The sequence below is a fragment of the Bidens hawaiensis genome, unplaced genomic scaffold, assembly GCF_021521415.1.
Source record: "Bidens hawaiensis isolate Kalapana, Puna unplaced genomic scaffold, B.hawaiensis_p1.1 tig00018246_1, whole genome shotgun sequence".
In the NCBI taxonomy this organism is placed as follows: domain Eukaryota; kingdom Viridiplantae; phylum Streptophyta; class Magnoliopsida; order Asterales; family Asteraceae; genus Bidens; species Bidens hawaiensis.
In genome coordinates this window covers 258,441-277,812 of record NW_027492762.1, presented here as the reverse complement: position 1 = coordinate 277,812, position 19,372 = coordinate 258,441, and the positions used below count along the sequence as shown (strand labels likewise).

The 19,372-nt window shown below is 35.2% G+C and overlaps 1 protein-coding gene and 1 pseudogene across 2 annotated transcripts in view; one reads left to right on the top strand and one right to left on the bottom strand.

Moving 5' to 3' along the window:
* LOC143555688 (serine carboxypeptidase-like 42) overlaps positions 1-19,372 on the top strand; it is a 255,347-nt gene that overhangs the window by 28,333 nt on the left and 207,642 nt on the right. The gene's annotated exons all lie outside the window — the stretch shown is intronic.
* On the bottom strand, positions 2,927-5,304 carry LOC143555693 (alcohol dehydrogenase 2-like; annotated as a pseudogene). The gene is made up of 8 exons (XR_013139249.1): positions 5,241-5,304; positions 4,968-5,104; positions 4,837-4,883; positions 4,407-4,732; positions 4,250-4,332; positions 3,452-3,792; positions 3,210-3,371; positions 2,927-3,090 (listed from the first exon to the last, which is right to left on the bottom strand). The product of XR_013139249.1 is annotated as an alcohol dehydrogenase 2-like (transcript).

Sequence of the window (19,372 nt, the reverse complement as noted above, 5' to 3'; positions counted from 1 at the left end):
GAGTATGGATGTAGACGTTGAAGTTGTTTCTTTTAAACTCAAAGAAAGTGATTCATCAATGGCGGGTGTTGGGTTTAAAATGATGGAAATAGATGAGGAGACTCTAGAATGCGATTATCATGATTTATAACTCGTATAGTAGTTTAGGAAATCTTGTGCCATTCTAAGCCTGCTGGTACTAATGGTTTTTTTGTTTTTCAAACATCTAGTGCCAAGCTAGACTCATTGTTATTAAGCATAACAAATTTTAATCATTCGGGAATTAACGTAGCGAAATCATGTTTGAAGAATGTACAGAAAACAACATGTTTAGTGGAGTGTCACAATTTTCCACACACACACACACACCCTCAACCCAAACTGATGCACCTTGGATTTGAACTCTTGACCTCTAAGTTAGAGGGGATATAACTTATCTAGGGGTGTTCATTGATTTGGATAACGATTTATCTTATTTGATTTGTTCGGTTTTGAGGTTTTCGAACCAAATTCGATTCGCATCAGTTTTGGTTAAAACCAAGCAAACCAATTTAAACGGTTTCCTTTTATCAAATTCACCGAACAAAGAGTGTACAAATCAAACTATTGAAGTATAATAGTATAAAATCACATCCTATAAGTATAAAGATACATCAGCAGCGAGCAATTAAGAGACACGATTGTGATTGATGATGAGGAGCTTTAGTGGCAACGCTAGGGTTTCCGGCTACCTTTGTGTCTTTCGGGCAATCTTTATGCCTTTTCGTCAATTTGTGTATTTTGGGCTCCAGTTATGCCTTTTGGCCTCTATTTTCTTTTAGGCTATCTTTGTGTATCTTGGGCTACTTTTATGCCTTTTAAGCTACTTTTATGTCTTTTAAGCAACCTGTATGCCTTTTGGGCTACCAGTGTGGCTTTTGGGCTACCTTTATGCCTTTTAAGCAACATTTATGCCTTTTAAGCTACCTTTGTGCGTTTTGGGAGACCTTGTGTGCATTTTAGGATACCTTCTTGTCTTTGTGCTACCTTTGTGCCTTTTGGGCTAACTTTGTGCGTTTGAGCTACGCGTGTGCGTTTTGGGCTACCTTTGTGTGTAACACCCCGGTTTAAGCGAAAACGCCCGAGTGTGACATACAGATTGTTCAAAACACTAAAATATACAAACCCTGCGCAAAATCAACGAAGAAATAATAAAAATAAAAACTAAAACTAAACTAAGCTAGCACTTTGCACGTTGATTCCCCGGCAACGGCGCCAATTTGGTGTAAATGTCGTGCTCTAATTAAAAAAAGTATTTTAAAAGCTTAAATACCTATAACTAGTATATGTAAGTAAGGTCGTCTCCTCAGTTAATCAAATGAAAGTGCAAGTGAAACTCATGACTTAAAGTAATTAATTATGCAGACAGTCAATGTCAAGTAGTTTTGAAAGATGTTTTAAGAACACACGATTACGTTTAATATATGTATACTATTACGAGAAAGGTGATTCACTTCAAGTTCAGATAATTCGATAACAAACTAATCACAGATTCGATTAAGTTGATTGCGCAGTAATTACTAGACATAGTAGTTTGGTTATGATTCCAAATGAAACCCTATCCGAATTGTTGACACAACTGAACACGATCTACACAATTATCAGTTTTATGCTATGAAAATCAAGTATTAAGCAATGACTGACAATTATTGGTTCAATGACACAAAAACCTAGTCCTAAATGTTGATTAACACAACCAGATAAGTGATGCAAGATTTGATAATCAAAAAAACAAATTGTTTAAACAATCAATTTGTAAAGTAAAACAAGATCAAATAACAAATTCAATCATGTTCTTAACCATTAAAGCTCATAGAATCTGATCAAAGTGAGTTTACACAAAACTCTAGCCTAAAGTGAGCACAATGATTTTAGCCTGACATTGGAAACACGAAGAATTCGCTTATCTGATGAAAGGATGGAAGCATGCGATGATTAGACGAAGTGAGGGCTTCGGGATGATGCAAAATCGTCCTGGGGTTCTTCTCTGGCTGTTAGAATGAAGGATAACTCGAATAGGGGCTGGAAAACTGATTTTATGAAGTTAGGCTTATTTTTTTGTTTTTAAGTTGGTTCGTGTAGCGCGAACTGGTTCTAGCTTGGTCCTTTGCGTAGCACGAAGGACAAAATACCCGGGCCTCTTTTCCACTGCTTCCGTAGCGCGAAGCATCCACTCTTAATCCCTTAGCTCCAGTAAAAGGGATTTTCTTGTCTCTTTCTTGATTTCTGCATCAGGAAACGTGCCGATCAATTTTGCACTTCTACGTTAACATTCCAAGCTCGCAAATTACCCCAAAAAGCATCCTTAGTGTCCAATAACCTGAAATACGTAAACACGCTTGAAGTACCAATTTTCACATTATAATTAAACTAAAACGAAACAATTATTAATATAATAATATACATTTAATATGCCTGACCATCAAGCGTCTAGGGTGTAGTCGAAGTAAGGAATAACCGAATTTAAATACTTTGATAGTTGACTAATTAGTCGTTTTCCCAACAACGAATTAACCTCAGATCGCTTTTTGCGGCCAAAAGGCACACCTTTTCATCACCAAAAGACACATTGCTTCTTTGTTCATAAACACAGTGACCATAAGAATAATCGAGAGATTTAATCATTGATTCTCTGCCCACAATCAAATTATTTTATTACACTTAAGTCGTGTCTCGAACTCTACTCTACAAGTGAAATTTAACAGAATACCTTTGTTTGTCACTTGCTTAAGTCATTTTATTTTAAGTCATCAAATACATGTCATATATTTGGTGTAGCTAAGAGTCATTGGAAGGTAGAAAACCGGATTTCTTCATAGAAACATCAAGCATTCATACATAAGATCGAATACAACAACAAAAGACAAACAAACATATTATAAGAACGTACAACTACCGGTTTCTTCTTTTATACACCCACTTATATACAACATCACAAACATATTATCATTCCATTTACGCGTCCATGCGAATGATGCAACGAAGGCCTTCACCTTTAAGCATCAAATCAAAGGCCGTATTGATCTCAGAAAACGACACTTCATGTGTTATGAACTTCTCCAACTCCAGTTCCTACAACAAATCAAAAAAAAGCTAGTTATGCTTAAACTACAACTTTTATAAATAATTCGACTTCGAATATATATATATATCTGTGTGTGTGTGCGCGCGCGTGCGCACGCACCAATTACCTTGTTCATATACTTTTCGACAACATTAGGAATATCAGATCGCAGTTTATAGTTTCCAAAGAAGGTACCCTTCAGAGTCCGTTCGTTTAATACATTCATAGGACCCGTCTTGAACACGGCATCTTTATGTGGAACACCAACCAGAACAGCAACACCCCAACCCTGAATCAAAATAAAAAAAAAATTGTAACAAATAGAACAAAAAAAATTATCATAGGAAATGTATAAATGTAAATGCATACATCATGAACACATTCAAAAGCAGAGATCATAGCATCAATATGACCGGTGCATTCAACACTCCGGTCCACTCCTCCATTAGTCATCTCCGCGATCACTTCTTGCACCGGTTTTTTGTAATCTTTCGGGTTCACAAACTCCGTAACCCCTTATTTCTTTTCTAAAGTTGTTAAAAAAAACAAAAGCACATAATATTATTAGTTTAACTTCATAGTTTATACACATTTTAAGCTACAAAAATATTCAAATGTCTTGCAATTAACTTACCAAGCTCAAATCTATTGGCATTAAGATCAACCCCAATGATCCTTGAAGCACCGGCAATTCTTGCACCTTCATCAGCCTATATCACAAATATATTATTAGCATTTTTGTTACTAGGGGCGTAAACGAGCTAAGGTGAGCACGCGCTCCAGTATCATTTTGACTTATGAGGGCTCGAGCTGTGCTCGTCAGTTATTAATTAATCTGTGTAAGTTTTTAATTATTATTATACATCTTTAGAAAAACTTTTAAACGGGCCTAAGTTCTGTGCGAGGTTGTGTGGTACCTTAAACGAGCCAAGGCGCTGTTCGAGCTTGACTAGGTAATGTAAAACTAATGCATTGAAGTCTAAAAGATGTAAAACTAAAAAACACACAAGGCTTGAGCTCGGACTCGATAACTAAATGAGCTTTATTTGAGGCTTGTGCTCGAAAAAAACTCGGTTCGTTTCGAGATTTTTATCTATCCGACCGGCTCGGCTTGTTTGCAACCCTATTTGTTATATGTTTTAAGAGTCACAAATTGAGAAAACTTACAGCAAGTCCCACAGCTCCCAGACCGAAAACCGCAACTGAAGAGCCTTTTTTCGGTTGTGCAACATTCAGAGTTGCACCAAGCCCTGAAAATCACAAAACAATTATGATCAAAACAAGATCAACAAAATCACCAAAAAAAAAACTTTAAAATATTAACCTGTAGAGATGCCACAACTAAGCACACAAACTTTATCAAGAGGAGCAAGAGGGTTAATCTTTGCAAGGCACCCAACATGAACAACTGTGTACTCGCTAAACGTAGACGTCCCCACAAAATGAAATATCGGTTTCCCATTGATCGAAAACCGTGATTTCTGATCGTGGATCATGACTCCACGGTCCGTGTTGATCCTCAAAAGGTCACACATGTTACTCTCTTCGGATTTACAATGCGCACACTCTTTGCATTCTCCAGTAAAAACCGGGAGCACGTGATCCCCGGGCTGGAGATCAGTCACCCCTTCACCAACACTCTCCACAACCCTATTCATATTAACCAAACAAATCATATTATTAACTGGATCAACAATTCTCACGTATGCGCGTCAATATGTTACAATAATCAAACACATTACAATGTTACATACCCTCCAGCCTCATGCCCTAATATTCTTGGGAATACAGGATTTTGCCCCTGCAAAGTTGATATTAAATAATAAAAATTAATAATCTAAATTTCAATATTTGTGACATGAAAAATATTAATTGAAATGGTTACTTTGGCTTCCCAGAAGTAAACATCAGTGTGACAAAGGGAAGTGAAGAGGATCTTAATCCGGACTTCCATTTTCTGCGGCGGCGCCACCTCCACTCCTTCGATCACTAGCGGCTTTCCGGCCTCCCATGCCACCGCGGCTGTAATGATAATATTATTAAATAGATTAGTGTTAAATCGAAATAGAAGGTAAACAGGCAATAAGCAGCTTTACTGGCAACTTTTGAATAGTAAAACAAAGTCTTTTAAAATCTGCGTTCAGATAAAAATGATTACCTTTGCATCGAATGGCTTGACCATTAGTGCTTGACATTTTTTGTAACTTGATTGTTCTTAATAATATAAAAGCAGTTGTAACTTGTAAATGACTTACTTTGTTGTTTGAGATGAAGTAATGATGTGAAGAATTTGGTATTTAAAGGGATTGAATGGATTAATTTAATTATAATTATTTCTTAAATATATTTTTTGGTAGAATATTAAACTTGAGAAGTTGTTTTGTGTGAGTTGAATAAGGTTGTAATCAAGTGGCTAAAACCAGGATTAGGATTTTGGAATCAGGAATCAGGTTTTGGGTTTGTTTTTATTGTATTTTAGCACACAAATTGGAATAACTTTTTCAAGTGATTACACCTCAAGCTGTGATTCACTTATTTAATTATAACTATTGAACTAACCAAAAAAAAGTTATAATGAGAAATTACATCAATCTTTACATACAATGCTGTTAAAAGTAGAACCATCTTGATCCAAAAATAACTTAAGAAAATTATATCTTTCACCGTCTTGGCAAGGCACCGAGTCTTCTAAATACACTTTTAAGTTTTATTAACCTTCACAAAAAGGATTTAACGTATATACTAATGATTGTAATAAATCATTTATGTAGCATAAGGGAAGGGGAAGACGAAATGTAAATTGACGTCCTGAACTGGGCTTGTTAATACCGAGCCCGTTATCAAACCAATCAACTTCGACGGCTTGTTAAGGTTTAGGCCCTCAACACTTTTGTTTAATGACGACCCAAATGAACCTCTTTACACCATTGCATTTTTGTCAAAGTTATACGTAGAGTTTTACTATTGTTTTAGTCATCTAGGTTTGCTCAAATTCCCGCTTTTAGTCAAAAACCCTTTTTTCTAGTCATTTAGTTTGGTTATAGTCTTTTTTTTTCTTTCGGTCTCTGAATCCCGTTAGCCTTTGTTGTTAACCTTTCCTCATATGCAAGTCATATGATGAGACTAACGGTATTAACTAATCGGATGAAAATAAACCAAAATGATACTACTAATGACTAAAACAATACTTAAACTCGAGTTAGGGTGTGTTTGTGATTGCTTATTTAACTCAATGTGGGAGGAATTTCTCTTTTCTATTTATAACCATATGGAATGACTCCACTTTCTTGTTCTTCCAACGTGGGATGAACCAGCCACTTTTCTTATCTTATATTTTTCATAACATATTTTTGGGAATATTTGTAGTCCCTCATCTTTTTCAAAGTTGTCAAATTTGAACATAAAATTTTGGGATGTTACATTTGGGTTAACTAAGTTTTCGGTTTTGTTTGGTTAAATTGGGTCGAGCCCATGTATTAAACAATTATGTATTGTTGGGCCTATCCCTAGTCTTAACGGTTTCTACAAAGTCATTGGGCCGAACCCATTAGCTATAATCTTGACAGTTCTGCCCAAGCCTATCGATGTACGTTTTGCTTCGACTATCAAGTATCTAACGATAAGTTTAAAAAAAAAAAAATTCTAGCCCCGTATTTGAGATAGTTCCACTAAGGTAATCATATAGTAAAGTTTTCAAGATATTAATGGTGGCGTATATATGTAGTAGCAAGAACCCAGTTTTTCATGATTTAACCAAACATTTTTAGATTAATTTACATTTTGTCAAACAATAGATTTATAAAAAATTTTAAAAAGTTATTTTTTTTCAACAAAAATGGGTTATTTGATATGTGAGATAATATAATACGTTATAATACGATAAAAGCTTATAATATAAGATTTGATTGAATATAATATAATTTAATTTAAAAAGATATGATGATTTTGATTTGTCATGATAAATTATAATCTTTTTCATTAAAATTTTTTGTGGTGTTTTTATTATCAACTAGTATTAAACCACCCTCTTCCTCCAGATGCATTGCGACGGGGGGCGTAAGATAATGAAAAAGTAACGACAAAATGTTTTATCGAACCCACATGTTAAAGGACATTGTTTATCGAACACATGTATTGAAGGAGAGTTGGACCCACATTTTGTGGTGGGACTCTAAAACAAATGAAAGTAACACCTATAAATGGTCAACCACCCACACCTATTGCATTGTGTTAACACGCAGATAATAGACCGAAACGTAAAATATATAAAAGAGTAACTAAGTTTTGGACCTAAACATTACGATGGAGCCGTTAATGGGGAAAATAAACATAAAAATATTGTATCACGCATGCACGCTGTACGTATTAAGTCACAACATTTAGACCGAAACGCTAAATGAAAACTTTTGCAAACATGAAAAGTATTGGGGACCAAAGTTGAAAGAAAAAAACTGTTGAGGTTAAAAATAAAAAAATGTTTTGTGACAAATAGGTAAAAGATGAAAAGTACAGAGGTTAAAAGTAAAAAAACAAGATTGAAAAAATAAAAATAAAAATATTAATCACGCATAAAGTACAACCTATTTTGCACACCAAGTTTGTAAATATAAATATTTGTTGTATTTTGTTTAAGTCTTGCAAGATGGCTAAAGTTGGAGGGGTCTTGTAGCTGTTAAAGAGGAATGGAAGGTTTGTTTGTGTCAACTGCAAAATTGAGGAAAATATATAATAATCGCTATCGGTGGATTTTGTTTAACGCAACTTTTAGGGTTCTACTGCGCCGCTCTCGTTTTGTCATCGACCGTCTTCTTCATCCCAATTTTGTTTCTCCTTCTCACAATTTGAGAGTGTGTGGTATAATGATTCTATTTCGATCATTGTTAGTATTTTTTTAGGTCTATTTAGTATGTATTTTTGACTCAATGGATCATCGTCTTTGGTGAATCAATTTGGGTTTTTGGATTAAGGTTTTGGATAATAATCATAATTATAACTCACCTGAAGATATATCATATTGTTTTTGGTCATGGTTTATACTTATCAGATCTAGATAAATTCAATGTTATCAATTTATACCCTATTTGCCTTCTTCTTTAAATGGCAGAAGTATCGATTCTCAAATTAAGAAAGATCGATCAAGGTACACACATGTTTGAGAATCATAGAAAGATCAATCAATGGATAGCCAATTTAATGATTGAGATTTATATTAGGCTAAAGTTAATCACCCTCTTTGGTGACAGAGAATCATTTCCCATGAACCACTATTATCCAATGTAATTTCTTTTTGTGTTGGCTCTCTAACAGATTATAATTGATCCACTTTCGATGACAAGTGAATCTTTCTTTAGATGTTTATATCTGTAAGTTCTATTGTTTTTAACGTAGATTGTTTTGAAAACTACAGGATGGTAAGAAAGTTGAATGTTTTGCGACAAGTTACTAAGTGTGATAATTTGCATTTTGTCGAGAAGGAAGGTGGTCCCTGATGAGGATCGTGATTCAGCAAGTAGGACAGTTGGTAGAGCATTGTCTAAACATGTGAAATCCCGCCTCCCTAACTAATCACCCGAAGGGAGGACGCCGATCTTTGTCTATACCTAGGTTTTTGCTAATTGTGTTGGAAAAATTTTTGTGAAAAAAAAACTTTGAATTATTTTATTCAAGGTTGTTAGTCAGTTAGTCAAAGCCATTAAAATGTCCTTTAATTTGGTCAAAAAAATTAAAGTTTTGGTTAATGGTTTCTTTAATTTGGTCAAAAAATTAAAGTTTTGGTTAATGGTGATTGAAGTTTCAACTCATGTGGTTATGGTGAATGAGTTGGTTTTTCAACTATAAATACCAAGGTATTCCTTGGTTGAAAGACACACCACATAACACATTCTCTCTTATGTTTTCACCAACTTTCTCCCTAAAGAATTCCAACATTCTTGATCATCTTCATAATTTTCTTTAAGGTACTATTCGGGTGCTAGAGCCCTCCCCGACAATACATATTGCTTAGGCCGTTGTACCCTGGGAAACAAAACGGGGAGAGACCCGAAATTTGTTTTAAGGGCCCCGTGTAAAACACGATCCTCGGCCACAAAGACTGCGACACCATTCTTCTTCTACACATTTCTTGCATTATTTATTTCAATTATATTGTAATTTTGATTTTTTTCCGGTGTAATTTGTATTGTAATTTAATTGCTTTCCTAGATAGGTTTGATTCCTTGTATTTTAATCATTTTATTAAAAGTGTTTTATTTTTATACTCGAACGGTTTCCTACAATCTTAAAACAAATTTTTAAAAATCACCGTTCGTGTATTCAAACATTATCGTGTGACTCAAACCAGCTTTGTTTCACACGGTTGTGTTTTAAAAAAACATCTTTTTTTTCCGTTTCTATTCGAAGGAGTGACTTTGTAGAAACGGAAACCGGTTACAATTCGGATTTTTTAACGGTAAACTCTTGGAAAAACCCATTGTTTGGTCCCTTCAAAGTTGGACTTAGAACACCTTCGGTGGGTTAATTCGAGAGTTCGGATTAAAAAGTTTTGCGTAACTTTAATTTAGTGGGAGTGACCACTATTAATATTTCCGAAAAACTAACTTAGCATAGTTTATTTTTCAAAAAAAATGGCATCATTGTCACACCCCAACCTAAGGCGGAAATGCCGGGGCGTGATCCGATTGCTCACAGCTTGAAGATACTATCATAAATAAAATGTGACAATATCTAATTAATTATTTTAATTTAAATGTACACACAATAATCAAATACAACAAAACAATTCAAATAAATAAATACAATCAATTAATTTTAAGTTTGTCTTCAATATAACCTATGGTCTTGACTAAATATCCATACTTCCAATCTAAGCAACCTGCATATACGTAGAAAATGGAGTTTGTCAACAACACATATTGAGTGAGATGATCACCAATTTTGAATCAACAAATAAGAATATATATATATATATAGATAATTGATAAATGATAATGATAAAAGCGCAAACCAATCTATGTGGTAATAATCAATCAAACCTTAACAAATCAAAATCAAGTATATTCGTGTGCCAATGAATCGTTGCCAAGCGAATCGGGCATTGATTACAATGACTAAATTGTCGGTTTACCTTTGCCAAGCAAATCGGGCTCCGGTTACTAAGACGGTCGTATGATCATACTAATGAGAACCCTATACAAGGGGATATGCTAGACCTCTCCGAAACGTTATCAAGTAAACAATTAAACATGTAGCAATTAGCAAATAGCATTCAACTGATATTCACACAATAATTACGTTTGCGATTTTGAGTATATATAGAGAATAGAAAATATGAGTAAGTACGCATATATCCCCAAAACATTAGAAAACAGTGTATAAAAAGGGGAATGATCAAACTCACCTGATCGATTAAGCCAAGCAGAAATGAATACGACAAGAATGATAAACACACTCCTCGAGAATTACCGACAAGAATCCTAATTAAATGATATGATGAGTGAGTTATAAATGATATAATACATATAATGAATTTAGGATTCGATATGATTTGAGTTACAATTATGTTTGATATGTTATGGGTTGAATGATTGATCTCTACGGATTATTGTTATTATTTAATTATTATTTGTCATAAAAAATCGGGTTTACGAATAATTTGTTAAATAAATATGAGTAAAGATCTACTATAATAATAAACGCTTAGATATATAATTATTATAAAATTTATATTTTAGAATCCTTAACGAATTTTGATGGTAAAAATATATTAACGTATTTAATATGTTTATTATAACTTTGTTTAAAAACAAATAATACTTACCTAGTAAATATGAGCATATCTTTAAAAAAAAAACATCTTTTGTAACGAGAAACATCAATCTTTAATGTCGGGTTTTAATAAAATAATATAACAAAATATCGATTTACTATTAATAATAAGATACATACATACATACATATATTATGTATATACATATACGAAAACTAGTAACGAGATTATCTAACACAAAAAGTTTAACTTTTATAAATGTCGGTTTTTAAAGAAAATATTGTTTAATTAATATCTAATATTAATTATGATATATTAAATTATTAAAAACATGGTTTAAACCATTGCAATAAAATAAAATAACAAAAAGAGGTTGCTGGGTCTCGAACCCGCGACCTTAACGCAGACTAGACACAAGCACAAACACTAGTCATGCGAACTGGTGTTGCTGTTATATATCTGTAAACTAATGTTTATATAGAAACAACCAAAAACCCAATTTTAATCATAAACCCTAGATGATCAATCAGTGAATCCGTTAATCGTTTATACAATTAATGTTAGGGATAAGGCTTATCAAAACGAACTGAACCATATATTTAACTTACCTAGATCGATGTTTAAACCCGTTCCAATCGCGAAGAACAGTGCCGGCGACCAAGGACAACGAACAGGTATCACGGGGTGTCGATAATACAATTAACCATGGGGTTTTGATTCGCGATAGCAAGAGGTTTGTGCAGACGAGATTAATTGAGTTATAATCAATCTTATGTTATATATTAAGTTTTAGGTTAAGACGGTTTAGGTTATAAAGGAATTCGTATAATATTTTGATCTTGTTTCTCAAATTGCTGAGTTATTTAGGCAGATATTGATACAGGAAATCAAAATCATGATTCAATTCCTAATTTAGAATGACAATTGTGCTTCAAGTAATCTAAATGGGTCAGATTTGGGTATACGGGTCATGGGTTACGGATTTGGGTAAATGGGTTATGAACCTAATATGCAGAAATTGCAAACTAGTCCCTGGAGATTAAAGGTGGAAACATTATGGGTTTGAATTTTACATTTGGGCCAAATATGTACATTTTTGAAAGTAAAATATATTTTAAGTATATATATATATATATTATATAAATATAATTTTTATAGAAATTCCTCGATAAACGTAATACTTTTCAAGGTTAAAACTTCCCAAATGTAGAACATGTCGGATTATGGATTTAAATTTGTATGTGAAAAATCCGAGTGGTTACAATCACCGTCATCAAGCAAGGTTACCGGTACGCCTTTGTCCGTTATGGTAGGAGCGACTACCATGGCTAATCACGCTGAAAAACTCGAGAAGTTCTCGGGTTTGCACTTTAAACGGTGGCAACAGAAGATGCTCTTATATTTGATCACCTTGAACCTTGCGAGGTTCTTGACAGAAACCGCTCCCCTAGCCACTAATGCGGAGGGGGAGACCGACGCTCAAACTTTGAGTGCAGTAGATGCGTGGAAGCATTTGGAATTCTTATGTCGAACCTATGTGTTAAACAGTTTAGTTGACGCGTTGTATAACGTGTACTCTTTAATAAAGACTACCAAAGAATTATGGGAGTCTTTAGACAAAAAGTACAAAACGGAGGATGCAGAAACAAAAAAATTTATGGTCGCCCGTTTCTTGGACTATAAAATGGTTGACTCTAAGACTGTAATTAGTCAAGTCCAAGAGTTGCAAGTTATACTTCACGACATCTTTGCTGAGGGAATGACACTTAGTGAGACATTTCAAGTGGCAGCGATGATTGAAAAATTGCCTCCTAGTTGGGTTGAGTTTAAGAATTATTTTAAACACAAGCGAAAGGAGATGACCATTGATGATCTTATTGTTCGACTTCGGATAGAAGCAGACAATAAGAGAGCTCAAAAAGGTAGCCTGGTGGATGTTTCCGCCAAGGCTAACTTAGTTGAGTACGGTCAATCCTCCAAAGGGGGAAACAAGGGCAAATACAAAGGTGACAAAGGGAAAACGAAAGTAGACCTTGGCGTGAAGAAAGGGGCTGTGAAAAAGAAGCCTCCACCTTTCTTAGGACCGTGTTACAACTGTAACGAGATGGGGCACCGGGAGAACCAGTGCAAGAAACCGAAGCGCGAGCACACGCATTTGGTGGACGAGGATGGCACTCCTCTCGTGGCGATGATTACCGAGGACGCGGCTTTCATCGAGGAAGGTAACGTTGTGGGAGACACTCCCAAAGGGTAACAAAGGGAAAGCGAAAGTGGACCTTGGCGTGAAGAAAGGGGCTGTGAAAAAGAAGCCTTCACCTTTCCAAGGACTGTGTTACAACTGTAACGAGATGGGGCACCGGGAGAACCAGTGCAAGAAACCGAAGCACGAGTGCGCGCATTTGGTGGATGAGGATGGCACTCCTCTCGTGGCGATAATACTGAGGAAGCAGCTTTCATCGAGGAAGTCAACGTTGTGGGAGACGCTCCCCAAAGGGTGGTGTTGGCGCAACCCGCCATGTTTGTGGCGACAAACAACTCTTTAAGAATTTCAAAGAGGCGGCGGGTGACCAGAAGCTTTACATGGGGAATAAAGCGACTGCGGACATCATGGGGGAAGGCGATGTGGTCTTGAAGTGGACTTCTGGCAAGGAGCTCACGTTGACCAAAGTTCTCTATGTTCCCGAGATTCACAAGATTCTTGTCTCGGGATCGATGCTTAACAAGCATGGATTTCGCTTGGTGATAGAACCGAATAAATTTATTTTATCGAAAAATGGAATGTTTGTCGGCAAGGGCTATGCCGAGAATGTTATGTTGAAATTGAATGTAATTGTTGTCAAAAATTCTATGAATAAAATTGCAACTTCTATTTACATGTTTGAGTCGTCAAATTCTAATTCTTGTGTTTGGCATGGTAGACTAGGACATGTAAATTTTAATTCAATTCGACGTTTAATTAAATTAAATATCATTCCGTGTTTTAAAATCGATTCAAAATATAAATGCGAAACATGTGTTGAATCCAAACTAACGAGAAAGCCTTTCAAATCGGTTCAACGAATAACCGAACCCCTTGATTTAATCCACACCGACGTGTGCAATTTAAAAGCCACTCCCACAAGAGGTGGAAATAAGTATTTCATCACGTTCATTGATGATAGTACTCGGTATTGCTATGTATACTTACTTAAAAGTAAGGATGAAGCAATAGAAAATTTATCTTGTATAAAGATGAGGTTGAAAATCAACAAAAACGGAGAATAAAAACTTTGCAAAGTGATAGGGGTGGTGAATATGTTTCACCATTTGCGGAAATATGCACAAAAAGTGGCATAATATATGAGTGTACCCCACCTTATTCTTCACAATCAAATGGCATTGCGGAACGAAAGAACCGTACATTAAAAGAGATGATGAATGCCATATTGATTAGCTCGGGTGTGAGCTATGACTTGTGGGGGGAGGCTATTCTCTCGGCCAATTATATCTTGAATAAGATACCCCGAAAGAAAACGGACGTGACTCCGTATAAGTTATGGAACGGTAAAAAACCTTCATACAAATACATTCGAGTGTGGGGGTGCCTTGCCAAGGTGACGGTTCCGCCACCAAAGGCACTAACTATAGGACCTAAAACCGTGGATTGTATATTCATTGGATATGCACACCATAGTAATGTGCATGGGTTTCTTGTACATGAGTCCAAGAATCCCAATGTACATGAAGGCACTATTATTGAGTGGAGGACCAACGAATTTTTCGAAAATGTGTTTCCCTGTTTAAGGAAAACACATGCGAGTTCATAAAGAGCGGTTGATGAAGCAAGCACATCAAGAGCGATTGATGATACTGTTCATGATAAGAGACATGAACGACCCGAAATTGAGGAAGGTGAGCTTAGATGAAGCAAAAGACCAAGGATCGAAAAATCCTTCGGTCCTGATTTCGTGAGCTACATGGTTGAGGGTGAGCCCAATACCTACCGCGAGGCGGTTACCTCCGCGGAATCACCTCAATGGAAAGAAGCAATTAAGAACGAGATAGATTCTATATTGCAAAATCATACTTGGGAGTTAGTAGATCTTCAGCTGGGTTGTAAACCCCTTGGATATCGTTGGATATTCAAAAGGAAGATGAAAGCCGATGGAAGTATTGATAAATACAAGGCAAGGTTAGTGATCAAAGGGTATAGACAAAAAGAAGGTCTAGACTATTTTGATACTTACTCGCCGGTCACGCGAATAACCTCAATAAGGTTGGTTCTTGCAATCGTGGCCTTACGAAATTTGGAAATTCACCAAGTGGATGTAAAAACCGCATTTCTAAATGGCGATTTAGATGAAGAGATTTACATGGAGCAACCCAAGGGTTTCTCCGCCCCAGGGAAAGAGGGCAAAGTATGTAAACTCGTCAAGTCATTGTATGGCTTGAAGCGAGCACCAAAACAGTGGCACTTAAAGTTTGATCATGTCATGCTTGACAATGGTTTCAAAATAAATGAGTGTGACAAATGTCTCTATGTAAAAGACACGCCTAGTGGTTACGTGATTTTATGCCTTTATGTAGATGACATGCTCATCATTGGGAGTAATGAGAACATTATTAAATCTACAAAAGACATGTTGAAAGCAAGGTTTGACATGAAAGATTTGGGTCTTGCGGATGTGATTCTTGGGGTACAAATCACTATAGCCCAAAATGGTCTTATCTTGAGTCAATCTCATTATGTGGATAAAAGTCTTGAGAAATTCAATAAGGATGACACGCGTGTCGCGTTAACTCCAATTGATACGACCCACCATCTATCTAAAAATAGAGGCGAGGGTGTTGCGCAGTTAGAGTACTCAAGAATTATTGGTAGTCTAATGTATCTTATGACAAGTAATTGACCTGATCTAGCTTATGCCGTGAGTAGGCTAAGTATATATACTAGTAATCCGAGCGTGGAACATTGGAAAAGTATAACACGGGTTCTAAGGTACTTAAGATACACAAGAGACTATGGACTCCATTATAATCGCTATCCAGCTATGATCGAAGGATGAAGTGATGCAAATTGGATTTCGGATATAAAAGATTCTAAATCAACAAGTGGTGATGTATTCACACTTGGTGGTGCAGCTATTGCTTGGAAGTCTTCTAAGCAAACGGTTATAGCTAGATCCACGATGTAATAAGAGTTTATCGCCTTGGAATCAGAGTTTACGTCAATTTGTGGAAGATATTCCAATATGGCCAAAGCCTTTGTCGGCTATTTGCATACATTGTGACGGTCAATTTGTAACATCTATGGATTTTTCGTGCAAAAACGCTAGTCTTTTGTGCTCGTATTAATTTCATCGTCTACATTTATTAGTGTTGAATTATGTGTCATTTATTGAATAACATTTTCTTTATATGCGTAATTATATGATCCTATGTTCATTTCATCATAATTGTGCTTAATCATTAATATAATACGTTGAACCGGAATGCCTAGATTAATATTTTATATTTTGTTATTATTAATTTTATCCTAAGTAATTAAATTAATCACGTGATTAAAAAAAATGAAGCATTCTAGAACCTTCTATATTAACCTTGTTCCACAATTAAATTTATCCAATTCTTATAATTTAAAAAAAAAGTAAAAAAAAATAATAATAATATAATAAAAAGTGCGTGCACTTTTGAATGCACACACACATATCTATTTTTTTATTTATTATTATTGTATATATTATTATCATTATCATTATTATAATTAGTTTATCTCTTAAGTTTTAAAAAAGTTTTATCTCTATCTAAATCATATTCAAACCTCAACTTTTGGCCTATAAATAGAGCCCCTCATTCTCATATTTTTTTCACACCAAATCTCATTCTCTCTAAGCATAATCAAGTAAGTTTTACATGTTTTCTTAGTTGTTCTTCATATATTTTTGATTTTGATCTTGTTCTTTTGAATTTCTTTTAGTTTGTTCCTATGTTCTTGAGTTTTCTTTTGAATCTTCATAATTGTTCATATACTCTCATCATGATCATCATAAATTGTTAATAAAACCCTTACTTTTTGCTCTAAAAGATTATGATGATCATGTTATTCCAAGAAATCATAATTGTTTTCTCATAATCTTGGATCAAATTATAATTTTTCCATGAACAACTATGAATATTCTTATGATCTTCAAAAAAACTCATAAAGTTATCATAACTAAAAATTATATTTACATAATTGGTCCTTATACTTTCATAAATGTCAATAAATATCCTAAATTATAATATTTACACTTTAAACCCTATACTTTCATAAATGTTAATAAATATCCTAAACTATAATATTTACACTTTGAATCCTACACTTTCTTAAATGCCAATAAACACCCAAACTATATGATATTACACTTTTAACCTCGTACTTTATTATTTATGAAAACCATTCTAAAACATTTTGAGTTAGTATACAAATAGAGTATAAATCGGGTATGTATGTATCTGACAAGCAAACGGTTCTGTTTAAGGCAAGAGTGGCGTAAATAATCCCATTGGACCCGTGACTCTTACCTGGGAATCCACTTGCTGGAGGTCATGCTCTTGGTTTAGAACATTCTAGTATGCGACACTCTAACTAATTTAAAAATCAAACTTAATCTAGGGCATCCCGTAACCGGTTCAACAAACTCTTGCTCGTGTTCGTGTTCATCCGTCAAGCAAGGTGAGTTCGTAGCCCCTTTTACATGCTTTTAAACGTTTTATAATTCGGGGTGGAACATGCATAATCAACTTGTTTTACATGCTATTTGATTCAAGCTTTATTTCATTATATTCGTTATGTGTAATCATTACAAGTGTATACTTAATCGCATGTACAACCATTAACTTTGTTAAGCCCGTGGTAGTATGATGATAGATCTATTGGCCCGACCCGCCCACTCAGGCCTCGGGTAGAGGCCTGTGTGTTCAGAATCCGACGATCGTTAAACATTAAACATAATAGTCTAATCGTGGATTAGACGACTCGCTAAACGTGTCAAAGGTTTGGTTGTAATCACAAAGTATACAAAGTAACTTAACACATATGGAATGTTTTCAACATAAAACTTATTTTTTTCAAAACCTATGTTCTCACCAACTATTTTTAGTTGACACTCTCGCATGTTTTTCAGGTGATGGAAATTAAGTTATGAAGATTCTTGAAGTTTCATATAGGGCATGAGTCAGACTTAGAAGTTGAATGAATAAAGTGCTATGTCATATTTTCTATTTGGATTATATTTGAATAATTCGTTGGTTTCTTTTAATAGGAGTTTTTACATTTAATACCATGTGCATGATTTCAATCTACGCACGCCCCGGCGTTTCTGCCTTCGGCCGGGGGGGGGGGGGTGTGACACAATTAGCGATTGGTAGAGCCCATAGCGTGATGTACAATGGCAAATCAAGGCATATTCGACGTAGACATAACACGGTATGACAACTACTCACAACGGGTGTTATCACGATTGACTATGTGAAGTCAAAAGATAACATTTCAGACCCGTTAACAAAATGCTTAAGAAAAGAGTTAGTTAACAAGTCGTCAAAAGGAATGAGACTAAAACCCATGGGAAAAGGGGATATGAGGGAAACCTAACCTAGTTGATTGGAGATCCCAAGATCTAGGTTCAATAGGACAACTTAATCATGAAACCAAGGGTGGTCACTGTGGGGGAGTACCCCAAACCAAACTAAAGGGCGTTGCGTGTGCGCGCGTCCTATTCCATTCCAATCAGTGACACATGTTGTAAGGATAAGCATAATAAAGGTTAATGATTTATGGAAATCAACAAACCTATTGCTTTTAATGATTCGAGCGAGAATCACCTATGTGAGAGAGAACTAGGGTCGGTTCGAATGGATTTTGGGGCAAAAATCCTAGAGCTCTCACAGAACCAGACTAGTGTTCCAGGACCATAATAGGACACGACGGTGAGGGGTTGGCCAGACCAGGGAGAGTGTCGTGTGAAGTGTATTGTCGTCTACATAAATGGGGGTATTATCAAAGAAATCATGTCTACACACCGCTAGGAGACTAAGTATGCTTCACAAAGGAAGGTTCAAAGGGTAACACCTACCTATCCTGCAATGCTCAACCGTTGAATTAAATCTAAGAAACTTGCATGTATGGATTGATCTCAATGTGAAAATGAATGAGTTTTGTTTTCACATATAGGGCATTGTTGGAAAATATGTGAAAATGAATGAGTTTTGTTTTCACATGTGGGGGATTGTTGGAAAATTTTTTGTGAAAAAAGAAAAAACTTTGAATTATTTTATTCAAGGTTGTTAGTCAATTAGTCAAAGCCATTAAAATGTCCTTTAATTTGGTAAAAAAAATTAAAGTTTTGGTTAATGGTTCCTTTAATTTGGAAAAAAAAAATTAAAGTTTTGGTTAATGGTGATTGAAGTTTCAACTCATGTGGTTATGGTGAATGAGTTGGTTTTTCAAATATAAATACCAAGGTATTCCTTGGTTGAAAGACACACCACATAACATATTCTCTCTT